At 39.6% G+C, this 17,658-nt stretch overlaps 1 pseudogene; it reads left to right on the forward strand.

Annotated features, from left to right (window-relative positions):
* The first annotated feature begins 7,730 nt into the window (after nt 1-7,730).
* Nucleotides 7,731-8,360, forward strand: LOC113922315 (annotated as a pseudogene).
* The last annotated feature ends 9,298 nt before the right edge of the window (nt 8,361-17,658 follow it).

The raw sequence follows: 17,658 nt of genomic DNA on the forward strand, positions 1-17,658 counted from the left end.
AAGGACTTCTATGAAAACCCATAGTTAACATCATACTTAATGATGAAAGACTGAATGCTTTCCCCCCTAAGATCAAGGACAAGACAAGGATGTCAGTTCTTACTGCTTTTATTCAACACTTCAACACTGTCCTGGAGATTCTAGCAAGGGCAATTAGGCAAGAAAAGGAAATAAAAGCTCATATTTGAAAGGAAGAAGTAAAACTATTTCTATTCACAGATGACATGATCTTTTATGCAGAAAATCTTAAGGAATCCACCAAAAATCTATTAGAACTAAAATGTTTTCAGCAAAATGTCAGGAAACATGATCAATACACAAAAATCAATTTTATTTCTATGCACCTGTAATGAACAAACTGAAAAGTTAAAGAAAACAAATTCATCTGCAACAGCATCAAAAAGAATAAAATAGGTGTATAAATTTAACCAAAAGAAAAAGAAAAGAAAGCAAAACCTATACTCTGGAAACTACAAAAACATTGTTGAAAAAAATTAAAGAAGACCTAAATAAATGGAAAGGCATCTCATGTGCTGGACTGGAAAACTTAATACTGTTAAGATGGCAATAATCCCCAAACTAATCTACAGATCCAACCTGATCACTATCAAAATCCCAGCTGCCTTTTTTGCAGAAATTGACAAGCTGAGCCTAAAATTCGTAAGAAAATTCAAGAGACCCAGAATAACCAAAACAATCTTGAAAAAGAATAAAGCAGAAGGACCCATATTTTCCAATTTCAAAACTTACTACAAAGCTATTTATAATCAAGACAAAAGATCACCTGGCATAGGGACAGACATAAAAATCAATGGACTAGAGTTGGGGATTCCAGAAATAAACCTTCACATTTGTGGTCAGTTGGTTTTCGACAAGGATGCCATGACATTTTAATGAAGAAAGGAAGTCTTTTCAGCAAATGATGTTGGGACACCTGGATATCCACATGCAAAAGACTGAAGTTGCATATCCACAAAATTTATGCATATACACATACAAAATAATGGATCAAAGGTCTAAAAGTATGAGTTAAAACTACTAAATTCTTACAGGAAAATATAGGCATATATCTTGGTGATGTTGGAAGGGGCAACAGTTTATTAGATACAACACCAAATCACAAACAATAACAACAAAAATAGATAAATTGGACAACATCAAAATTTAAAAATTTGTTCTTCAAAGAACACCATCAAGAAAGTGAAGATAATTCATAGAGTGGGAAAAAATATTTACAAAGCAAATATATGATAAAGGACTTGTATCTAAAATATATAAAGAATTTACAGCTCAGAAATAAAAAGAAAAATAGCCCAATTAAAAATGGGCAAATGAGGGGCGCCTGGGAGGCTCAGTCGTTAAGCATCTGCCTTCAGCTCAGGTCATGATCCCAGGGTCCTGGGATTGAACCCCGCATTGGGCTCCCTGCTCGGCGGGAAGCCTGTTTCTCCCCCTCCCACTCCTCCTGCTTGTGTTCCCTCTCTTGCTGTGTCTCTCTGTCAAACAAATAAATAAATCTTTTTAAAAAAATGGGCAAATGAGGAGTGCCTGGGTGGCTCAGTCAGTTAAGTGTCTCTTTTTTTTTCTTTTTTTTATTATGTTATGTTAATCACCATACATTACATCATTAGTTTTTGATGTAGTGTTCCATGATTCATTGTTTGTGCATAACACCCAGTGCTCCACGCAGAACGTGCCCTCTTTAACACCCATCACCAGGCTAACCCAATCCCCCCACCCCCCTTCCCCTCTAGAACCCTCAGTTTGTTTCTCAGAGTCCATAGTCTCTCATGGTTCGTCTCCCCCTCCAATTTGCCCCCCTTCATCTTTCCCTTCCTGCTATCTTCTTTTTTTTTAACATATACTGTATTGTTTCACAGGTACAGGTCTGTGATTCAACAGTCTTACACAATTCACAGTGCTCACCATAGCACATACCCTCCCCAATGTCTATCACCCAGCCACCCAATCCCTCCCACCCCCCACCACTTCAGCAACCCTCAGTTTGTTTCCTGAAATTAAGAATTCCTCCTATCAGTGAGGTCATATGATATATGTCTTTCTCTGATTGACTTATTTCGCTCAGCATAATACCCTCCAGTTCCATCCACGTCATTGAAAATGGCAAGATTTCATTCCTTTTGATGGCTGCATAATATTCCATTATATATATATATATATACACACCACATCTTCTTTATCCATTCATCTGTTGATGGACATCTTGGCTCTTTCCATAGTTTGGCTATTGTGGACATTGCTGCTATAAACATCGGGGTGCACGTATCCCTTTGGATCCCAACATTTGTATCTTTGGGGTAAATACCTAGGAGAGCAATTGCTGGGTTGTAGGGTAGCTCTATTTTGAACTTTTTGAAGAACCTCCATACTGTTTTCCAGAGTGGCTGCACCACCTTGCCTTCCCACCAACAGTGTAGGAGGGTTCCCCTTTCTCTGCATCCCTGCCAACATCTGTTGTTTCCTGACTTGTTAATTTTAGCCATTCTGACTGGTGTGAGGTGGTATCTCGTTGAGGTTTTGATTTGGATTTCCGTGATGCCGAGCGATGTTGAGCACTTTTTCAAGTGTCTGTTGCCCATTTGGATGTCTTCTTTGGAAAAATGTCTGTTCATGTCTTCTTCCCATTTCTTGATTGGATCATTTGTTCTTTGGGTGTTGAGTTTAAGAAGTTCTTTACAGATTTTGGATACAAGCCCTTTATCTGATATGTCATTTGCAAATATCTTCTCCCATTCTGTCGGTTGTCTTTTGGTTTTGTTGACGGTTTCTTTTGCTGTGCAAAAGCTTTTTATCTTGATGAAGTCCCAATAGTTCATTTTTGCCCTTGCTTCCCTTGCCTTTGGCGATGTTTCTAGGAAGAAGTTGCTGTGGCTCAGGTCGAACAGGTTGCTGCCTGTGTTCTCCTTTAGGATTTTGATGGACTCCTGTCTCACATTTAGGTCTTTCAACCATTTGGAGTCTATTTTTGTGTGTGGTGTAAGGAAATGGTCCAGTTTCATTCTTCTGCATGTGGCTGTCCAATTTTCCCAACACCATTTGTTGAAGAGACGGTCTTTTTTCCATTGGACATTCTTTCTTGCTTCATCGAAGATTAGTTGACCATAGAGTTTGGGGCCATTTCTGGGCTCTCGATTCTGTTCCATTGATCTATGTGTCTGTTTTTGTGCCAGTACCATACTGTCTTGATGATGACAGTTTTTGTAGTAGAGCTTAAAGTCTGGAATTATGATGCCGCCAGCTTTGCTTTTCTTTTTCAACATTCCTTTGGCTATTCGGGGTCTTTTCTGGTTCCATACAAATTTTAGGATTATTTGTCCCATTTCTTTGAAAAAAGTGGATGGTATTTTGATGGGGATTGCATTGAATGTGTAGATTGCTCTAGGTAGCATTGACATCTTCACAATGTTTGTTCTTCCAATCCATGAGCATGGAACGTTTTTCCATTTCTTTGTGTCTTCTTCAATTTCTTTCATGAGTATTTTATAGTTTTCTGAGTACAGATTTTTTTGCCTCTGGTTAGATTTATTCCTAGGTATCTTATGGTTTTGGGTGCAATTGTAAATGGGATCGACTCCTTAATTTCTCTTTCTTCTGTCTTGTTGTTGGTGTATAGGAATGCCACTGATTTCTATGCATTGAATTTATATCCTGCCACTTTACTGAATTCTTGTATGAGGTCTAGCAGTTTTGGGGTGGAGTCTTTTGGGTTTTCCACATAAAGTATCATATCATCTGCAAAGAGTGAGAGTTTGACTTCTTCTCTGCCGATTTGGATGCCTTTGATTTCTTTTTGTTGTCTGATTGCTGTGGCTAGGACTTCTAATACTATGTTGAATAGCAGTGGTGATAGTGGACATCCCTGCCGTGTTCCTGACCTTAGGGGGAAAGCTCTCAGTTTTTCCCCATTGAGAATGATATTCGCTGTGAGTTTTTCTAGATGGCTTTTATGATATTGAGGTATGTACCCTCTATCCCTATACTCTGAAGAGTTTTGATCAAGAAAGGATGCTGTACTTTGTCAAATGCTTTTTCTGCATCTATTGAGAGGATCATATGGTTCTTGTTCTTTCTTTTATCAATGTATTGTATCACACTGATTGATTTGCAGATGTGAACCAACCTTGCAGCCCATGGATAAATCCCACTTGGTCATGGTGAATAATCCTTTTAATGTACTGTTGGATCCTATTGGCTAGTATTTTGGTGAGAATTTTTGCATCCATGTTCATCAAGGATATTGGTCTGTAATTCCCCTTTTTGATGGGGTCTTTGTCTGGTTTTGAGATCAAGGTAATGGTGGCCTCACAAAATGAGTTTGGAAGTTTTCCTTCCATTTGTATTTTTTGGAACAGTTTCAGAAGAATAGGTAATAACAAAAGCAAAGAAACACACCGACAACAATACAATAATAGTGGCGGACTTTAACACCCTCCCTCACTGAAATGGGAAGATCATCTAAGCAAAAGATAAACAAGGAATTAAGACTTTAAATGACACACTGGACCAAATGGACTTCACAGATATATTCAGAACATTCCATCCCAAAGCAACAGAATACACATTCTTCTCTAGTGCCCATGGAACATTCTCCAGAATAGATCACATCCTAGGCCACAAATCGGGTCTCAACTGGTACCAAAAGATTGGGATCATTCCCTGCATATTTTCAGACCATAATGCTTTGAAACTAGAACTCACTCACAAGAGGAAAGTTGGAAAGAACTCAAATACATGGAGGCTAAAGAGCACCCTACTGAAGAATGAATGGGTCAACCAGGAAATTAAAGAAGAATTTAAAAAATTCATGGAAACAAATGAAAATGAAAACACAACTGTTCAAAATCTTTGGGATGCAGCAAAGGCACTCCTAAGAGGAAAGTATATACCAGTACAAGCCTTTCTAAAGAAACAAGAAAGGTCTCAAATACAGAACCTAACCCTAAACCTAAAGGAGCTGGAGAAAGAACAGCAAATAAAGCCTAAACCCAGCAGGAGAAGAGAAATAATAAAAAGATAAGAGCAGAAATCAATGAAATAGAAACCAAACCAAAAGAACAGTAGAACAGATCAACAAAACTAGGAACTGGTTCTTTGAAAGAATTAGTAAGATCCATAAACCCCTGGCCAGACTTATCAAAAAGAAAACAGAAATGACCCACATAAATAAAATCATGAATGAAAGAGGAGAGATCACAACCAACACCAAAGAAATACAAACAATTATAAGAACATATTATGAGCAACGATATGCCAGCAAATTAGATAATCTGGAAGAAATGGATGCATTCCTAGAGATGTATCAACTACCAAAATTGAACCAGGAAGAAATAGAAAACCTGGACAGACCTATAACCACTAAGGAAATTGAAGCAGTCATCAAAAATCTCCCAACAAACAAAAGCCCAGGGCCAGATGGCTTCCCAGGGGAATTCTACCAAACATTTAAAGTGTCTAACTCTTGATCTCAGCTGAGGTCTTGATCTCAGGATCCCGAGTTCAAGCCCTGCATTGGGCTCCATGCTGGGTATGGAACCTACTTAAAAAAAAATGGGTAAATGATTTGAATGGACACTTCTCCAAAGATATACAGACAAATTCACATGAAAAGATGTCCAACATCATTAGCTTCAGGGAAAGGCAAATTAAAATCACAACGAGATACAAATTCATACTCAGTAGAATGGCTGTAATCAAAAACACAGAAAGTTACATGTGTTATTGTGTGGAGAAATTGTAATCCTCATACATTACTGATGGGAATATAAAATGGTACAGCTTCTTTGGAAAAGAGTTTGGCAGTTCTTCAAATGGTTGAACACAGTTACCACATGGACCTAGCAATTCCACTTAAAAGTATATACCCAAGAGAAATAAAACCGTACGTTTACACAAAAACTTATACATGAATATTCATAATAGCATCATTCATAATGGCCAAAAAGTGGATACAACCAAAATGCCCATCAGTTGATGAACAGATAAATAAACTGTGGTATATCCATATGACAGAATATTATTCAACAAATTAAACATGAATAAAAAAAGTACTGTTACATGCTAGAACATGAATGAACCTTGAAAACATTATGCTAAGTGAAAGCCAGTCAGAAAAGCCCACATATTTTATGATTCCATTTATATAAACTATCCAGAATAGGCAAGTCCATAAAGACATAAAGTAGATTAGTAGTTGCCTAGTGCTAGAGGATTGGGGCTGGGGGATAAGGAGCGATGCTAGTGGGTATAGGATTTGGGGAAGGGGTGATGAAAACAATGCTCTTAAAACATTGATTCTGAGGGGAGGACCTGGGTGGCTCAATCGGTTGAGCGATCAACTCTTGATTTTGGCTTGGGTCGTGATCTCAGGGACCAGGGATTGAGCCCCATGTTGGGCTCCATGCTCAGCTTGGAGTCTGCTTGGGTTTCTCTCTCCCTCTCCCTCTACTCCCCCCTGCCCCGCCCCACATTCCCCCACCTCTCTCCCCTGAGCACATGCTCTCTCTCTAAAATAAAATCTTCAAAAGAAAAAAACATTGATTGCAAGGATATTTGCACAACTCTGAATATACCAAGAACCATTCTACTGTGCACTTTAAATGGGCGAAGTGTATGGTGTAGTTAGTGTATCTCAAAATAGCTATTACTAAAAACAAAACAAAACAAAGCACAGAAGAGAAAGAGAAATTAGTTAAGTTAGAAATTAAAACCAGAAGTGACAAGGAATAAAGTAAATTCCTGGAACTTTCAGAATCATGAGGAAGACTCTAGATTTATCCTAGACCATAAAATGAATTTTAAGAAAATTTTATCTAGCCTTTATGTGAAGAGCAATAGGTTAGACATCAGGATTACATTCCTGTTGGTGAGTAGTGTATGAGGGAACTGGCACTCTCGTGCCCTGTTGGTGTATGGGTAAATTGGTGCAATGTGTCAAAATTTTAAACATCCATACCCTTTAATGTAGCAAACCTACTCCAAAGGATGAATGCATATAGATGTTCATTAAATCATGCTTTGTAATACTGAAAATTGGAAATTCTCTATGTCCATCTATAAGCAATTTTTCTCAATCCTAGCCAATTCAGTCCCTTTTTTATAATAAATATTTTGTTAACACTTCCTTTACAGTCCTGAAATGGAAGTCATAGATGCCTAAAACAAAATATACCTAATTGTAATATTAAAGAGAAATAAAAGGAAAACAATTTGTAACAAAATAATACGTATTTCAAAACGTAAATAGTCTAGACACAAAATATACTCTAGAGGGCAGTACCATCTACTTAAGAATTCATTATCTACAGCAAGCTGGTTAAATTATGATATAGCCAAACAAAGGAATGATGCATATCTAGATTCACTGATGTATTATTGAACAAAAAAGCAGGTTGTTAAACAGCAATCACATACATAGTTTTACATGGGAAAAGGTCTAAAGAGATGCTCACTAGGATGTTGATGACAAGAACTGTCTCTAATGATGAGATTCATAAAGATTTTTGCTTTCTCCTTGTATATTTGAACTTTCTTGCCTCTATATAAATTTAAAAGTTTATGGCAAGTCCCAGTGGGACAATCACAACACAGATCCCTTAGATTCTGGAGTGAGGTCATGTCATCTACTGCGGAGTCTTAAATATCTTTTGTTGAATGGTTCCTGACCTTTTCCATGTAGATACCACAGATGGTGTTGGGGCTAGTCACAGTATATGGATAGCCAAGGCCATCTCCTGTGTTGTCAGGTGAGCATCATGGCTAAGTAGTACTGCCAGGCAGGAAGTTGGTGGTCATGCACTGTGAGGGCATCCACATTTCTGGCAATTTCTACTGAAACAAGTTGCGGTACCTGGTCTTCTTCCACAAATGCATGAACACCAACTCATCCTGTGGGCTCTACCACTTCCAGTCCCCTGTTACTTCTGGGCCCCTAGCTACATCTTTTGGCAGAATGGTACAAGGCATTTTGCTGCTCAAGACCAAGTAAGACCAGCCACCTTGGACTGCCTCATGGTATTTGATGGGATCCCACTCCTGCTCCTGTCACCCACACCTCATAAGAAGAAAAAGTGAATGGTGGTTTTTACTGCCCTCAAGGTTGTGCAGCTGAAGCCCACTCAGACGTATGCATACCTGGGGCACCTGGCTGGCAAGGTTTCCTGGAAGTACAGGCCATGATGGCCACCCGAGAGGAAAAGTGAAAGGAGAAGGCCAAGTTCCATTATAGGAAGAAGTAGTAGCTTATGAGGTAGCAAAAACAGGCCAAGAAAAATGTAGAGAAGACAACTGATAAATACAAAGAGGTCCTCAAGACCCATGGACTCCTTGTTTGGGTCCAATAAAGACTTTATTTCTCATGTTTGGTCTTACCTTCCCATCTTCCATTGGTACCCTAGGATGTGGGGGACCTAAACGTGGCAGTTCCACTGTCTAAGTGCCACAGGCAGCCACTTAAGAGCGGCCCTGAAAGTAAGGGGAATACCTCTAAGTGAGCAGAAATTTGACTTTGCATCTGGTAGTACACTCTGAGTGAAAAGTTATGGGCACTGGCAAAAAGCTTGTTTGCTTGGTCAGAGTCTGGAGGGAGAAAGACAGGAGATAAAGAGGTCTGGGAAAGAGGCATGTGGTTGAATCTATAAAAGTGGATATGAAATTTGATTTTTGTTTCACATGTTAATGCCCAACAGAGAGCATCCATCACAGAAGAGGCACTAAACAACTACAAGAAACAGTAACTTGTCACCCAGATAACATCACCCAGTCTCTGCCCTTGGCTACACCAGTGTTGCGCCAACAAGGACGTGATAAGAATCGGGGCAGGAATGGAGATTATACATAGGCCCAATAGCATGGACGCCCACTTACAAGGCTTACCTATCTACTACCACTATAAATTTCCAACTTGCCGGCAACAGAGACCAATGCTTGGCCCACAATATGGCACCACTCTTTTAGAAGACCTACCAGTTACTTGGTGGCAAGTTGTCTACATTGGATTCATTCCACCCTGGAAGTAGTACCAGTCTACCTTGACTGGAATATCAACATATTCCAAGTTAGACTTCCTGCCTGAAGGTTCTTAACCAGTATCATTGAGGATTTAAAGTGTTTGGTCCAATGACCAAGTAGTTAATACAGCAGTGAGCACCTGACCATGGGATCCATTGATCTTTTCATAAACTACACCACCTAGACAAACTGCTAGACTTGAAGATTCATTTGAGGTGCTAGCTTGCAAAGGATACCTTGTGAGGAGGGACATCACCTTCCAGGACTCAAGGTAAACTCATTACATGGTACAGGGTCCCCAATAGGGGAGAATACATGGGGGTCCAGTAGCTGAAGGGTGGAAGTAGGAGTATTTCTGTATACCGATTATCAGGGATAATACATGGGGGTCCAGTAGCTGAAGGGTGGAAGTAGGGAGAATACATGGGGTCCAGTAGCTGAAGGGTGGATGTAGGAGTATTTCTGTATACCAATTATCAGGGATCCACTCAGGGAATTTTTAACCTTTTTTCCCCAGAGGTTAGAGGTTTTGGCTACCTCAGGAAGAGTCCCATTAAACCCCAGCTACTGCCAGCTAAAGTGCCAGGTCACTTCAGGGTCTTCGTTCCAAGAAACCAGCAGGAAAGTGTAACTGACCCTAATCTTCAGTAGGACAGCTGTTATACAATACAGACAGGAAAGAATATGTTTGATACTCAAGTAATCCATTTGGGTGTCTTGGTTTGCACCTGACCAATTTAGATGGTACATGGACAAGTGCAACAGCCACAACTTGAGAAGGACCTAGTGATGAAGGGCTAAGTCCCCTCAGAGAAGAGGGTCTAGGTCACTGCACTAAATAAACTACCTTGACAGGCAGAGGGTGAGGGGAATCTAGAATGGGTAGCAGAGGAAGGAGATGATCAGCTTCAATTATGGCCCCCAAAGCAGCTTCAAGGGCTGTAGTTAATCTCATGAACACTTTTCTTGTAAATTTCTCCAGGAAGACCCAACAGAACTTTGGAAGAGCTGCTTCTAGAACTTATTATATGCAAAGGGGTGAATGGTCATAGATAATGTGGTACACTGCAGAGATCTCCCCATCCAGAACCAGTCATTCCACCAGCTGCTAGAAGTATTAGAGGCTGATAGCTTTCAACTGAATCCTACTCCAGAACTTACCTTTGGCTCAAGAGGGCCTCCTTACTTTTCTGGGTTTGGCCAAAATGATTGGTCATTGAGGTAGCATAAAGTCTTCAGAACTCTCTGTAGGAAAGGTGGATGCCTTTGCTGGACTGCATCACAGTTTCACTTCTTCCTCTGTCCAATCTTACTTCCTTTACTCATTCCAGAGGTGGATCCCAAGAGCAATCCCCAGTGAAATTTCTGCACCTGAATCTCTGTGTCAAAGTATATTTCCTGGAGAATTCAATCCGTGATAGATTCCCTTCCCTGTGTACCTTCTAACTGTTAAGACCTTTTTTAAGTTTTTTAAAAACTAAATGTTGCTTAAATAAGAAAGGGGATTTATTGGCTCACATAACTGAGCAGGTATCAGGATTGATTTGATTCAGTGGCTTAATAATGTCAAGGACTCGGTTTTGCTCCTTCTCTGCTCTGCCTTAGAGAGAATCAGCATTATTCTGAAGCCAGCTTTGTTCACAATGACAGTAGCTGCAGTAATTCCAGGGTTTATATTCTCAACCCTCACCATCCAAATGGAAAGAGAGCAGGCTTTAGCAGCTTTATTTAAAGAATAAGGAAAAATCTTTCTCAGAGTCAAGAGCAATTCAAAGTTCACAGACACAAACTGGTCAAAGTCTGGGTTTCCTAAACCACTCACTGTGGCAAGAAGTATAGGATTACCTTGAGTGCTTTAAAATAATCAGAGTTCTTTCCTGGAATTGTTGGTATGTTTTAATCTTTGCCTTCTACAACCACATGGATGCTTTACCAGGGGGAGCTATGGAAGGGATGTTGTGGAGACAAACTATATTCTTTTGCTAGGGCTGCCATAACAAAGTACCACAGACTGGGTGCTTAAACAAGAAAAATCTATTTCCTTACAGTTCTGGAGGCTAGAAGTCTGAGATTAAGAGGTTGGCAGGGTTGTTTCTTCTGAGGCCTTTCTTCTAAGGCTTGTAGATGGCCATTTTTCCTGCCTTTGCATGGTTTACCCTCTGTGTGCACACATGTCTATGTCCTAATCTCCCCTTGTTATAAGGATACCAGTCATATTGGATTAGGGCCTACCCTAAAGACCTTATTTTAACTTAATCACCTCTTTAAAGACCTTGTCTTCAAATACAATTACATTCTGAGGTGCTGGGGATTAGGACTTAAACACATGAACCTTTGGGGGGGACACAATTCAGCCCATAACACAAACTCAACATCAGCATCAATTACATATTGAAATATGTTCATCTGGTTGACTGTTGCAATAAACTGTCGACTCTTTAAGGGCAAGAACAATATCTTATTTATACCACCAGTGCCCAGCACAAAGCCTGGTACACAGCAGGCAGTCAATACAAGACAACAACTGCTTGCTGAGGACTATACACTTGGTCAGTATGAGGTCACTGGTGATTTTCTCCAGGAGCAGTTTCAGGGGAGTGGTGATGACATAAGCCTAATTGTTGTGGGTTTAAGAGTGAATGGACAGGTTCGACAATATAAAAATTAAAACCTTCTTATGACAAAAGCCACCATGAGCAAAGTCAAAAGATGATTATGAAAAAAAATAGTATCTACATATATGGAACACCAAGAGTTAAGAGCTCTAACATAAAAAAGATCCTATAAAAAGATCAGAAAAAGATGAAGACAAACAACAATATAAAAACATAAAAAGATTATGCACAGTCTCAAAATATATGAAAATAATTTCAGCCCTATTAGTAGTCAGGGAGACACTAATTAAAATATTAGTGAGATAGTATTTAATGCACATTACACCAACAAAGATGTAAGATTCATGCTTCAGTCCTGGTAAGAGAGAGAAATAGACATTCTTCTACCTTTTGATTGGAATGTGAACTGCAATAATTCTAGAGGTAATCTGGCAGTGTCTCACTTAAAACATCCTTGGTCACAAGTAACAGAAAACCCAACTCACCCCCTACCCCTGCCAAAAGTTATTTATAGAGTCACATAACTGAAAATCTAGACATAGCTAGATGGAATCTACTGAAATGTTATCATTAGAATCTAGTTTCTTTCTAATTCTTAGTTCTGTCTTCCTCTGAGTGGAAGTCATTTTCTGTAATGGTCTCTCTTTATGAAGAGAGCTTATATCCTTAGAGCAACAAGTCCAGGAGAGAAGAAAACTCCTTGATCTAATTCTTACTGCCCTGAATTGAGTCATGTGTCCATCCCTGAACTATAGAATATCATACCTCTGTGATATTGTACTCTCATTGATCAATTGCAGAAGTCAATGGAGGAGTCAATACCATTTGTAACTCCAAAGGTTAATAGAGGAGAACTAATTCTTCTAAAGAAAATGAGGTGCTGTTACCAGAAAAAGAGATGGATGCTGGATGTCAAAACAAACAAGAAAAAAAAAATCCATATATATTCTCTCCAGGCGGTATCTATCAAAACGTGCACATATCTTTTGTCCCAATAATCTCACTTTAAGGATTTGCATCTATAGAAAGAAACTGCACAATTTAAAAAAGATACATGTATAAGGACACTCATTCTAGTAATGTTTATAATGGCACAAAATCTGGACAAATCTTTATTATCTATCAATAAAGGAATGGCTTAAAAATTATGGTACATTAATAGTATATTGTGTAGTTAAGAATGAGCTAGATAAGAGTATCCATTATAAAGCTCAGTAAGAAAAAGCTCAGAAAAATATATACGGTGTAATTCATTATTTGTAAAAATCAAAATTTCTATTAATATGTGTTTCTAAAACTACTGGAAAGAGTACGGAGAGAAACATTAACCTTTCAACCTTGATTTTATCTAGGATTGGGATAGGGAGAGGAAAACTATCTTTTTCTTTATTTGCTTCTGAAATATATTTTGTTATACTTCTGTGTTGTCTGAATTGTTAAAATGAATGTTTATTACCTTTTAAACAAGTGAGTAGAAAGTGAAATGAGGAAGTAGTCTTAGATATAAACTATTTTTAGATTTGGAGAGAAGAAAGATAAATTAATCTCCAGTAAGCAGAGATTGAAAATATTGGAGACAGAGTAACCCATAGGTGGGCCCTGAGAGAATAGAGAGGATCCATTTCAGAGCAGAGTCCCAAAAGTACTAGGGCTGCTGCGATGGCTTCACTGTTCCAGAGGGAAATGCAAATAAACAGCGTAGTTCATAAAAATTTAGTTCTTTAATGTTGAAAGTGCATTTTTTAAAAGGAATTGAGGGTGATAAGAGATGGGAAGACTTTAAAAATGTATACCATTATTTGTCAAGATTAAAAAGTTAGCAGACCAGGCGCCTAGGTGGCTCAGTCGTTAAGCGTCTGCCTTTGGCTCAGGTCATGATCCCAGGGTCTTGGGATCAAGTCCCACATCGGCCTCCCTGCTCAGCGGGGAGCCTGCTTCTCCCTCTCCCAATCCTGTTCCCTCTCTCGCTGTCTATCTCTCTCTCCGTCAAATAAATAAATAAAATCTTTAAAAAAAGAAAAAGTTAGCAGCCCTATCTACGTCAGTTCCTAAACTGTTAGAAATGCTAATGGTTTGTAAATCCCAAAGTCTGGAAAAAAACCAGATCTACAGCACAAGTAGAAAGCTAAGTAAGCATTAAGCAAGAGGTGTTTCCTCTGTGGTAGAGGACAAGTGTGTGTGGATATAGATAGTTATAGACAGACTGCAGGTATAGGGAAAGAAGGTAAGAAAGTTAAAGACTGTGGCGAGATCTTTTGCTGGGTCAGGGTTGAGGGGCTCTGCAGGAGTAATTGTGAGGTTGAGACTTGAGGGGAGTGGTAAAAAAATGGTAAGAGGTGCTGTGGGGGATGGGAAACCAACCTTAGAGAAACTGGAGCTTTTAACATGGAATACCTGACTATGTTTTGTTCAGATTTGTCCTTTCATGAAATTGTCCTTGGTCCTTTTTGTATTCTCTCCCTCATTTGAGCCCCCTTTCCCAACCAGTACTTTTGCTTTTTTATTCCTTTTATGACACTTATATTCTTCCTTAGTTTGTTTTTGTACTTATCTGTACCCACTAATCTATCTCTGAGACACTGTTCATTCATCTATAACCATCTCACAGCACCTCTCAAATAGTAGACACCCAACTGATTGGTGCTGAAGTAAATTTAATTCCACATAGAAAATGATTGGGTAATAATCAGTATCAACTTGATTAAAATTCTGTACAGTTGTGAAAACAGAGATAAACCAGCATTTTTTTTTTTAATTCCTGTAAACTAACTTTTCCCTATAGCATGTATTTTCATTCCTTACCAAAATACTATATATTTGGTCATATTTTGCTTGTAAGAGTCTTAAACTGTACACCCGTGGAATTCATACACTCTTATAAAAATGCCACAGAGATCATTAAAATACAATTTTCCACTGTAATGGATATGAAAACTGAAGACCAGAAAAATTAGGCAATTTGTTCAAAACTGCAAGGGTATCATGTGAGAGTCCATATGAGAGTCGTATTTCCAACTTAATTCAGTGTCTTTACACAGTGATTCCACCTCTTAATTTCAATGTTATTTTGTATTCAACTTATAGTAAATTAATAATAGCAGTTATCTCTGGTAAAGCTCTCTCAAAATCAACATACTGATTACCCTTTTTTTTTTTTTTTTTAAGATGCCAGTATGGGTTTCTGTTGCTGTGTGACATGTTTGATATTTTAAGTGCCGGGTAAAGTACAATAAGCCAATTGGGCATTCAGTTGAAGGTTGCTTTATGATGCATATCAGTTGTGTTATTTATGGTTATAATCAAATCTTAAATGTTGACAGTGATAGTTGATATATCAATCTTTACTCCTGCATTTTATAGTTCATCATTTATTTAAACCTCTGTATCTCTTTATTATATTGTAAATAAAAAATACTGAAACCACAGAAAGAGTAAAAAATCCTCACATGCAAGCATAACTAGTAGGAGGATGCTGCAGGTACAGAAATACACAGCCTTTTCCCTGGGGAGGCAAGAGATGGCCTATTACAAACCACATGAAAGTAGAAACCACTAGTATGTTAGCATCAGAAGCATTTTTCTCTTAAAATATTCTCACATAATACCTAGTGGAAAATTAATTATCTGCCAGAGAATAAATATATCCAAAAATTCTTATTGTTCAGTATAGAGGTTCCTCAAAAAATTAAAAATAGAATTACCCTATGATCCAGTAATCACACTACTGGGGTATTCACCCAAAAAATATAAAAACACTAATTCAAAGGAATACATGCACCCTTATGTTTATTGCAGCATTATTTACAATAGCCAGACTATGGAAGCAACCCAAGTGTCCATCGACAGATGAATGGATAAAGAAAAGGTAGTCCATATAGACAATGGAATATTACCTAGCCATAAAAAGAATGAAATTTTGCCATTTGCAACATGAATAGAGCTAGAGAGTATAAAACTAAGTGAAATAAGTCATAGAAAGACAACATATGATCTCACTCATATGTGGCATTTAAGAAAACAAAAGAGCAGAGAGAAAATAAAAGAGAGACAAACCAAGAAACAGACTCTTTAATTATAGAGAACTGATTGTTACCAAAGGGGAGGTGGGTAGGGATTAAAGACTACATTTATCATGATGAAAACAAAATAAAATAAAATGATAAAACAAAGGGGAAATGGCTCCAGGGGGGAAAAGGATTTATATCGTGTGGTTTTGCTGAAATGGTATACTGTTACTGCCTTTTTTAAACTATAGTTTTCTATTGGCAGATATTATCATTTGACCTTTAATTGAATTTTAAGAAGTAATACTTTCTTAAGAAATAAATAAATAGATTATCATGTAAAATATCCACAGAAGAATGTTGCCCCATTAGTCTCCACCTGAAATCACATTACTGGAGGTCGCATTCTCTAGGGTGAAGACGTGCATGTATACATGACAAAGCTACACCCTTATTCTGTTGGATGGCTCATCATCGTGCTTGTTGACTGGTTATTTTACGGAATTCTGTTTGCTCTGATAGTGACAGGGAAAGGCCGTTCATAAAAATTTTTGTTCTTCCATTAGAAAAAAACCATTTTAACTCCTCTAGATCATCATTCCTTCAAACTTTCCAAACACAGAAAAGCCCATCTAAATCCCCAAACCTCGTATCAAAAACTAGACATTGTAAAACTCCAAAGACTTTGAAATCGGGACAAGGCTGCCATTCATATATTCCTCCAGCAATTATTGACCAAGTTCTCATTGAGTGACAGGCACTGTGCCAGGAGCTGTTGTTGGGAGACACTGTCCCAGAGCTCAAAGTGTGAGGCAGACACGGAGCGGACCAAACTGGACGCACAGGATGAAGGTGCCATAGAAGCGACCTCACAGTCCGGGGAGCAGGGGACATGGCAACCAGCCTAGTCTGGGCGAGGGCGGCAGAGAGGTGGCCTGCCGGCGGAGTCTCAAGGAGGTGGGGAGCAGAGTCATTCTGGGCAAGTCGTGGTTAGAGGGGCGCAGCGTGCACAGAAAGGGGATGGGGCAGACGGCAGGGAAAGGTGCGAGCCGCACCGCTGGCTGAGACTGAGACCAGGGGTAAGCCGCGTCGGCGGGGCGGCCCGGGGCCAGAGCTCCCTCCCGCGGGGGCTGTCAGCAGGACCCCGGGGTGCGCGGGGGACTGAAAGGACCACCTGGAAGAAGAGGGGGTGGACGCCGGTGCGCTAGGAGCAGTCAGGAGCGTGCCGAAATTGTCCGGAAGAGAAACTATGAAGTTGAAGAGTCAGTGATTTTTGAAAAAAAAAACAAAAACAAAAAGCCTGTGAAGGTGTTTCTGAAGTAAAACAAAAGATCTAACGACCCGACGGGGAATAAACAAGGCACACAGGTTCCACGTCGCAGGTCCCGACAAATTATCGAAAAATCACGCCGCAAAAGAAAGAAAAAGAAAAAAGAAAAATCACGCCGCTGCCTGACCACAGAGTGGAAGTCCTCTAAGTTAATCATAATCAAGTTTAATTTTTTTGTTGTGAGAATTAAGACATGGGGAAATGCGTAGGCTAGAGGTACCACAGGGAAAACCTCTCCCCTAAGCATTTTTTTTTTAAATGCCGCCAGGAGAAAAGAAAGAGGTGGGCTTCCAAGTTAAGGACATTTCAACCTCCCCGTAAGGTGTATTTCAGGTGGGCAACGGTGCTGGGTGAAAACTCAATCTACCGCCAAACAGCCTAAGAACACTCTTCAATACCGGATTACCATAAAGATGGTGTAGCAAATGCCACGCAGAACACCTCACGTCCAGGTCCCCAGGGGCCTCCTTCATTGTCCGCGGCAGCTAAGCGGCTCCGCGGCCAGAGCAGCGCCAACTCGAGCGCCTCACACACGGCGCCTGCGCACAATCCGCAGGGTGGGAGGATGACAGCCCGCGGAAGAAGTTTCCCAGAAGCCCGCGCCACTCGCTGCCGTTCTCCCTCCCGCTCACAGGCCGCGTGACGTCACTCCGCCCGCCACGTTCCTAGGTCGCTAAGGGTG

Source organism: Zalophus californianus, chromosome 9 (genome assembly GCF_009762305.2).
Source record: "Zalophus californianus isolate mZalCal1 chromosome 9, mZalCal1.pri.v2, whole genome shotgun sequence".
NCBI lineage: Eukaryota > Metazoa > Chordata > Mammalia > Carnivora > Otariidae > Zalophus > Zalophus californianus.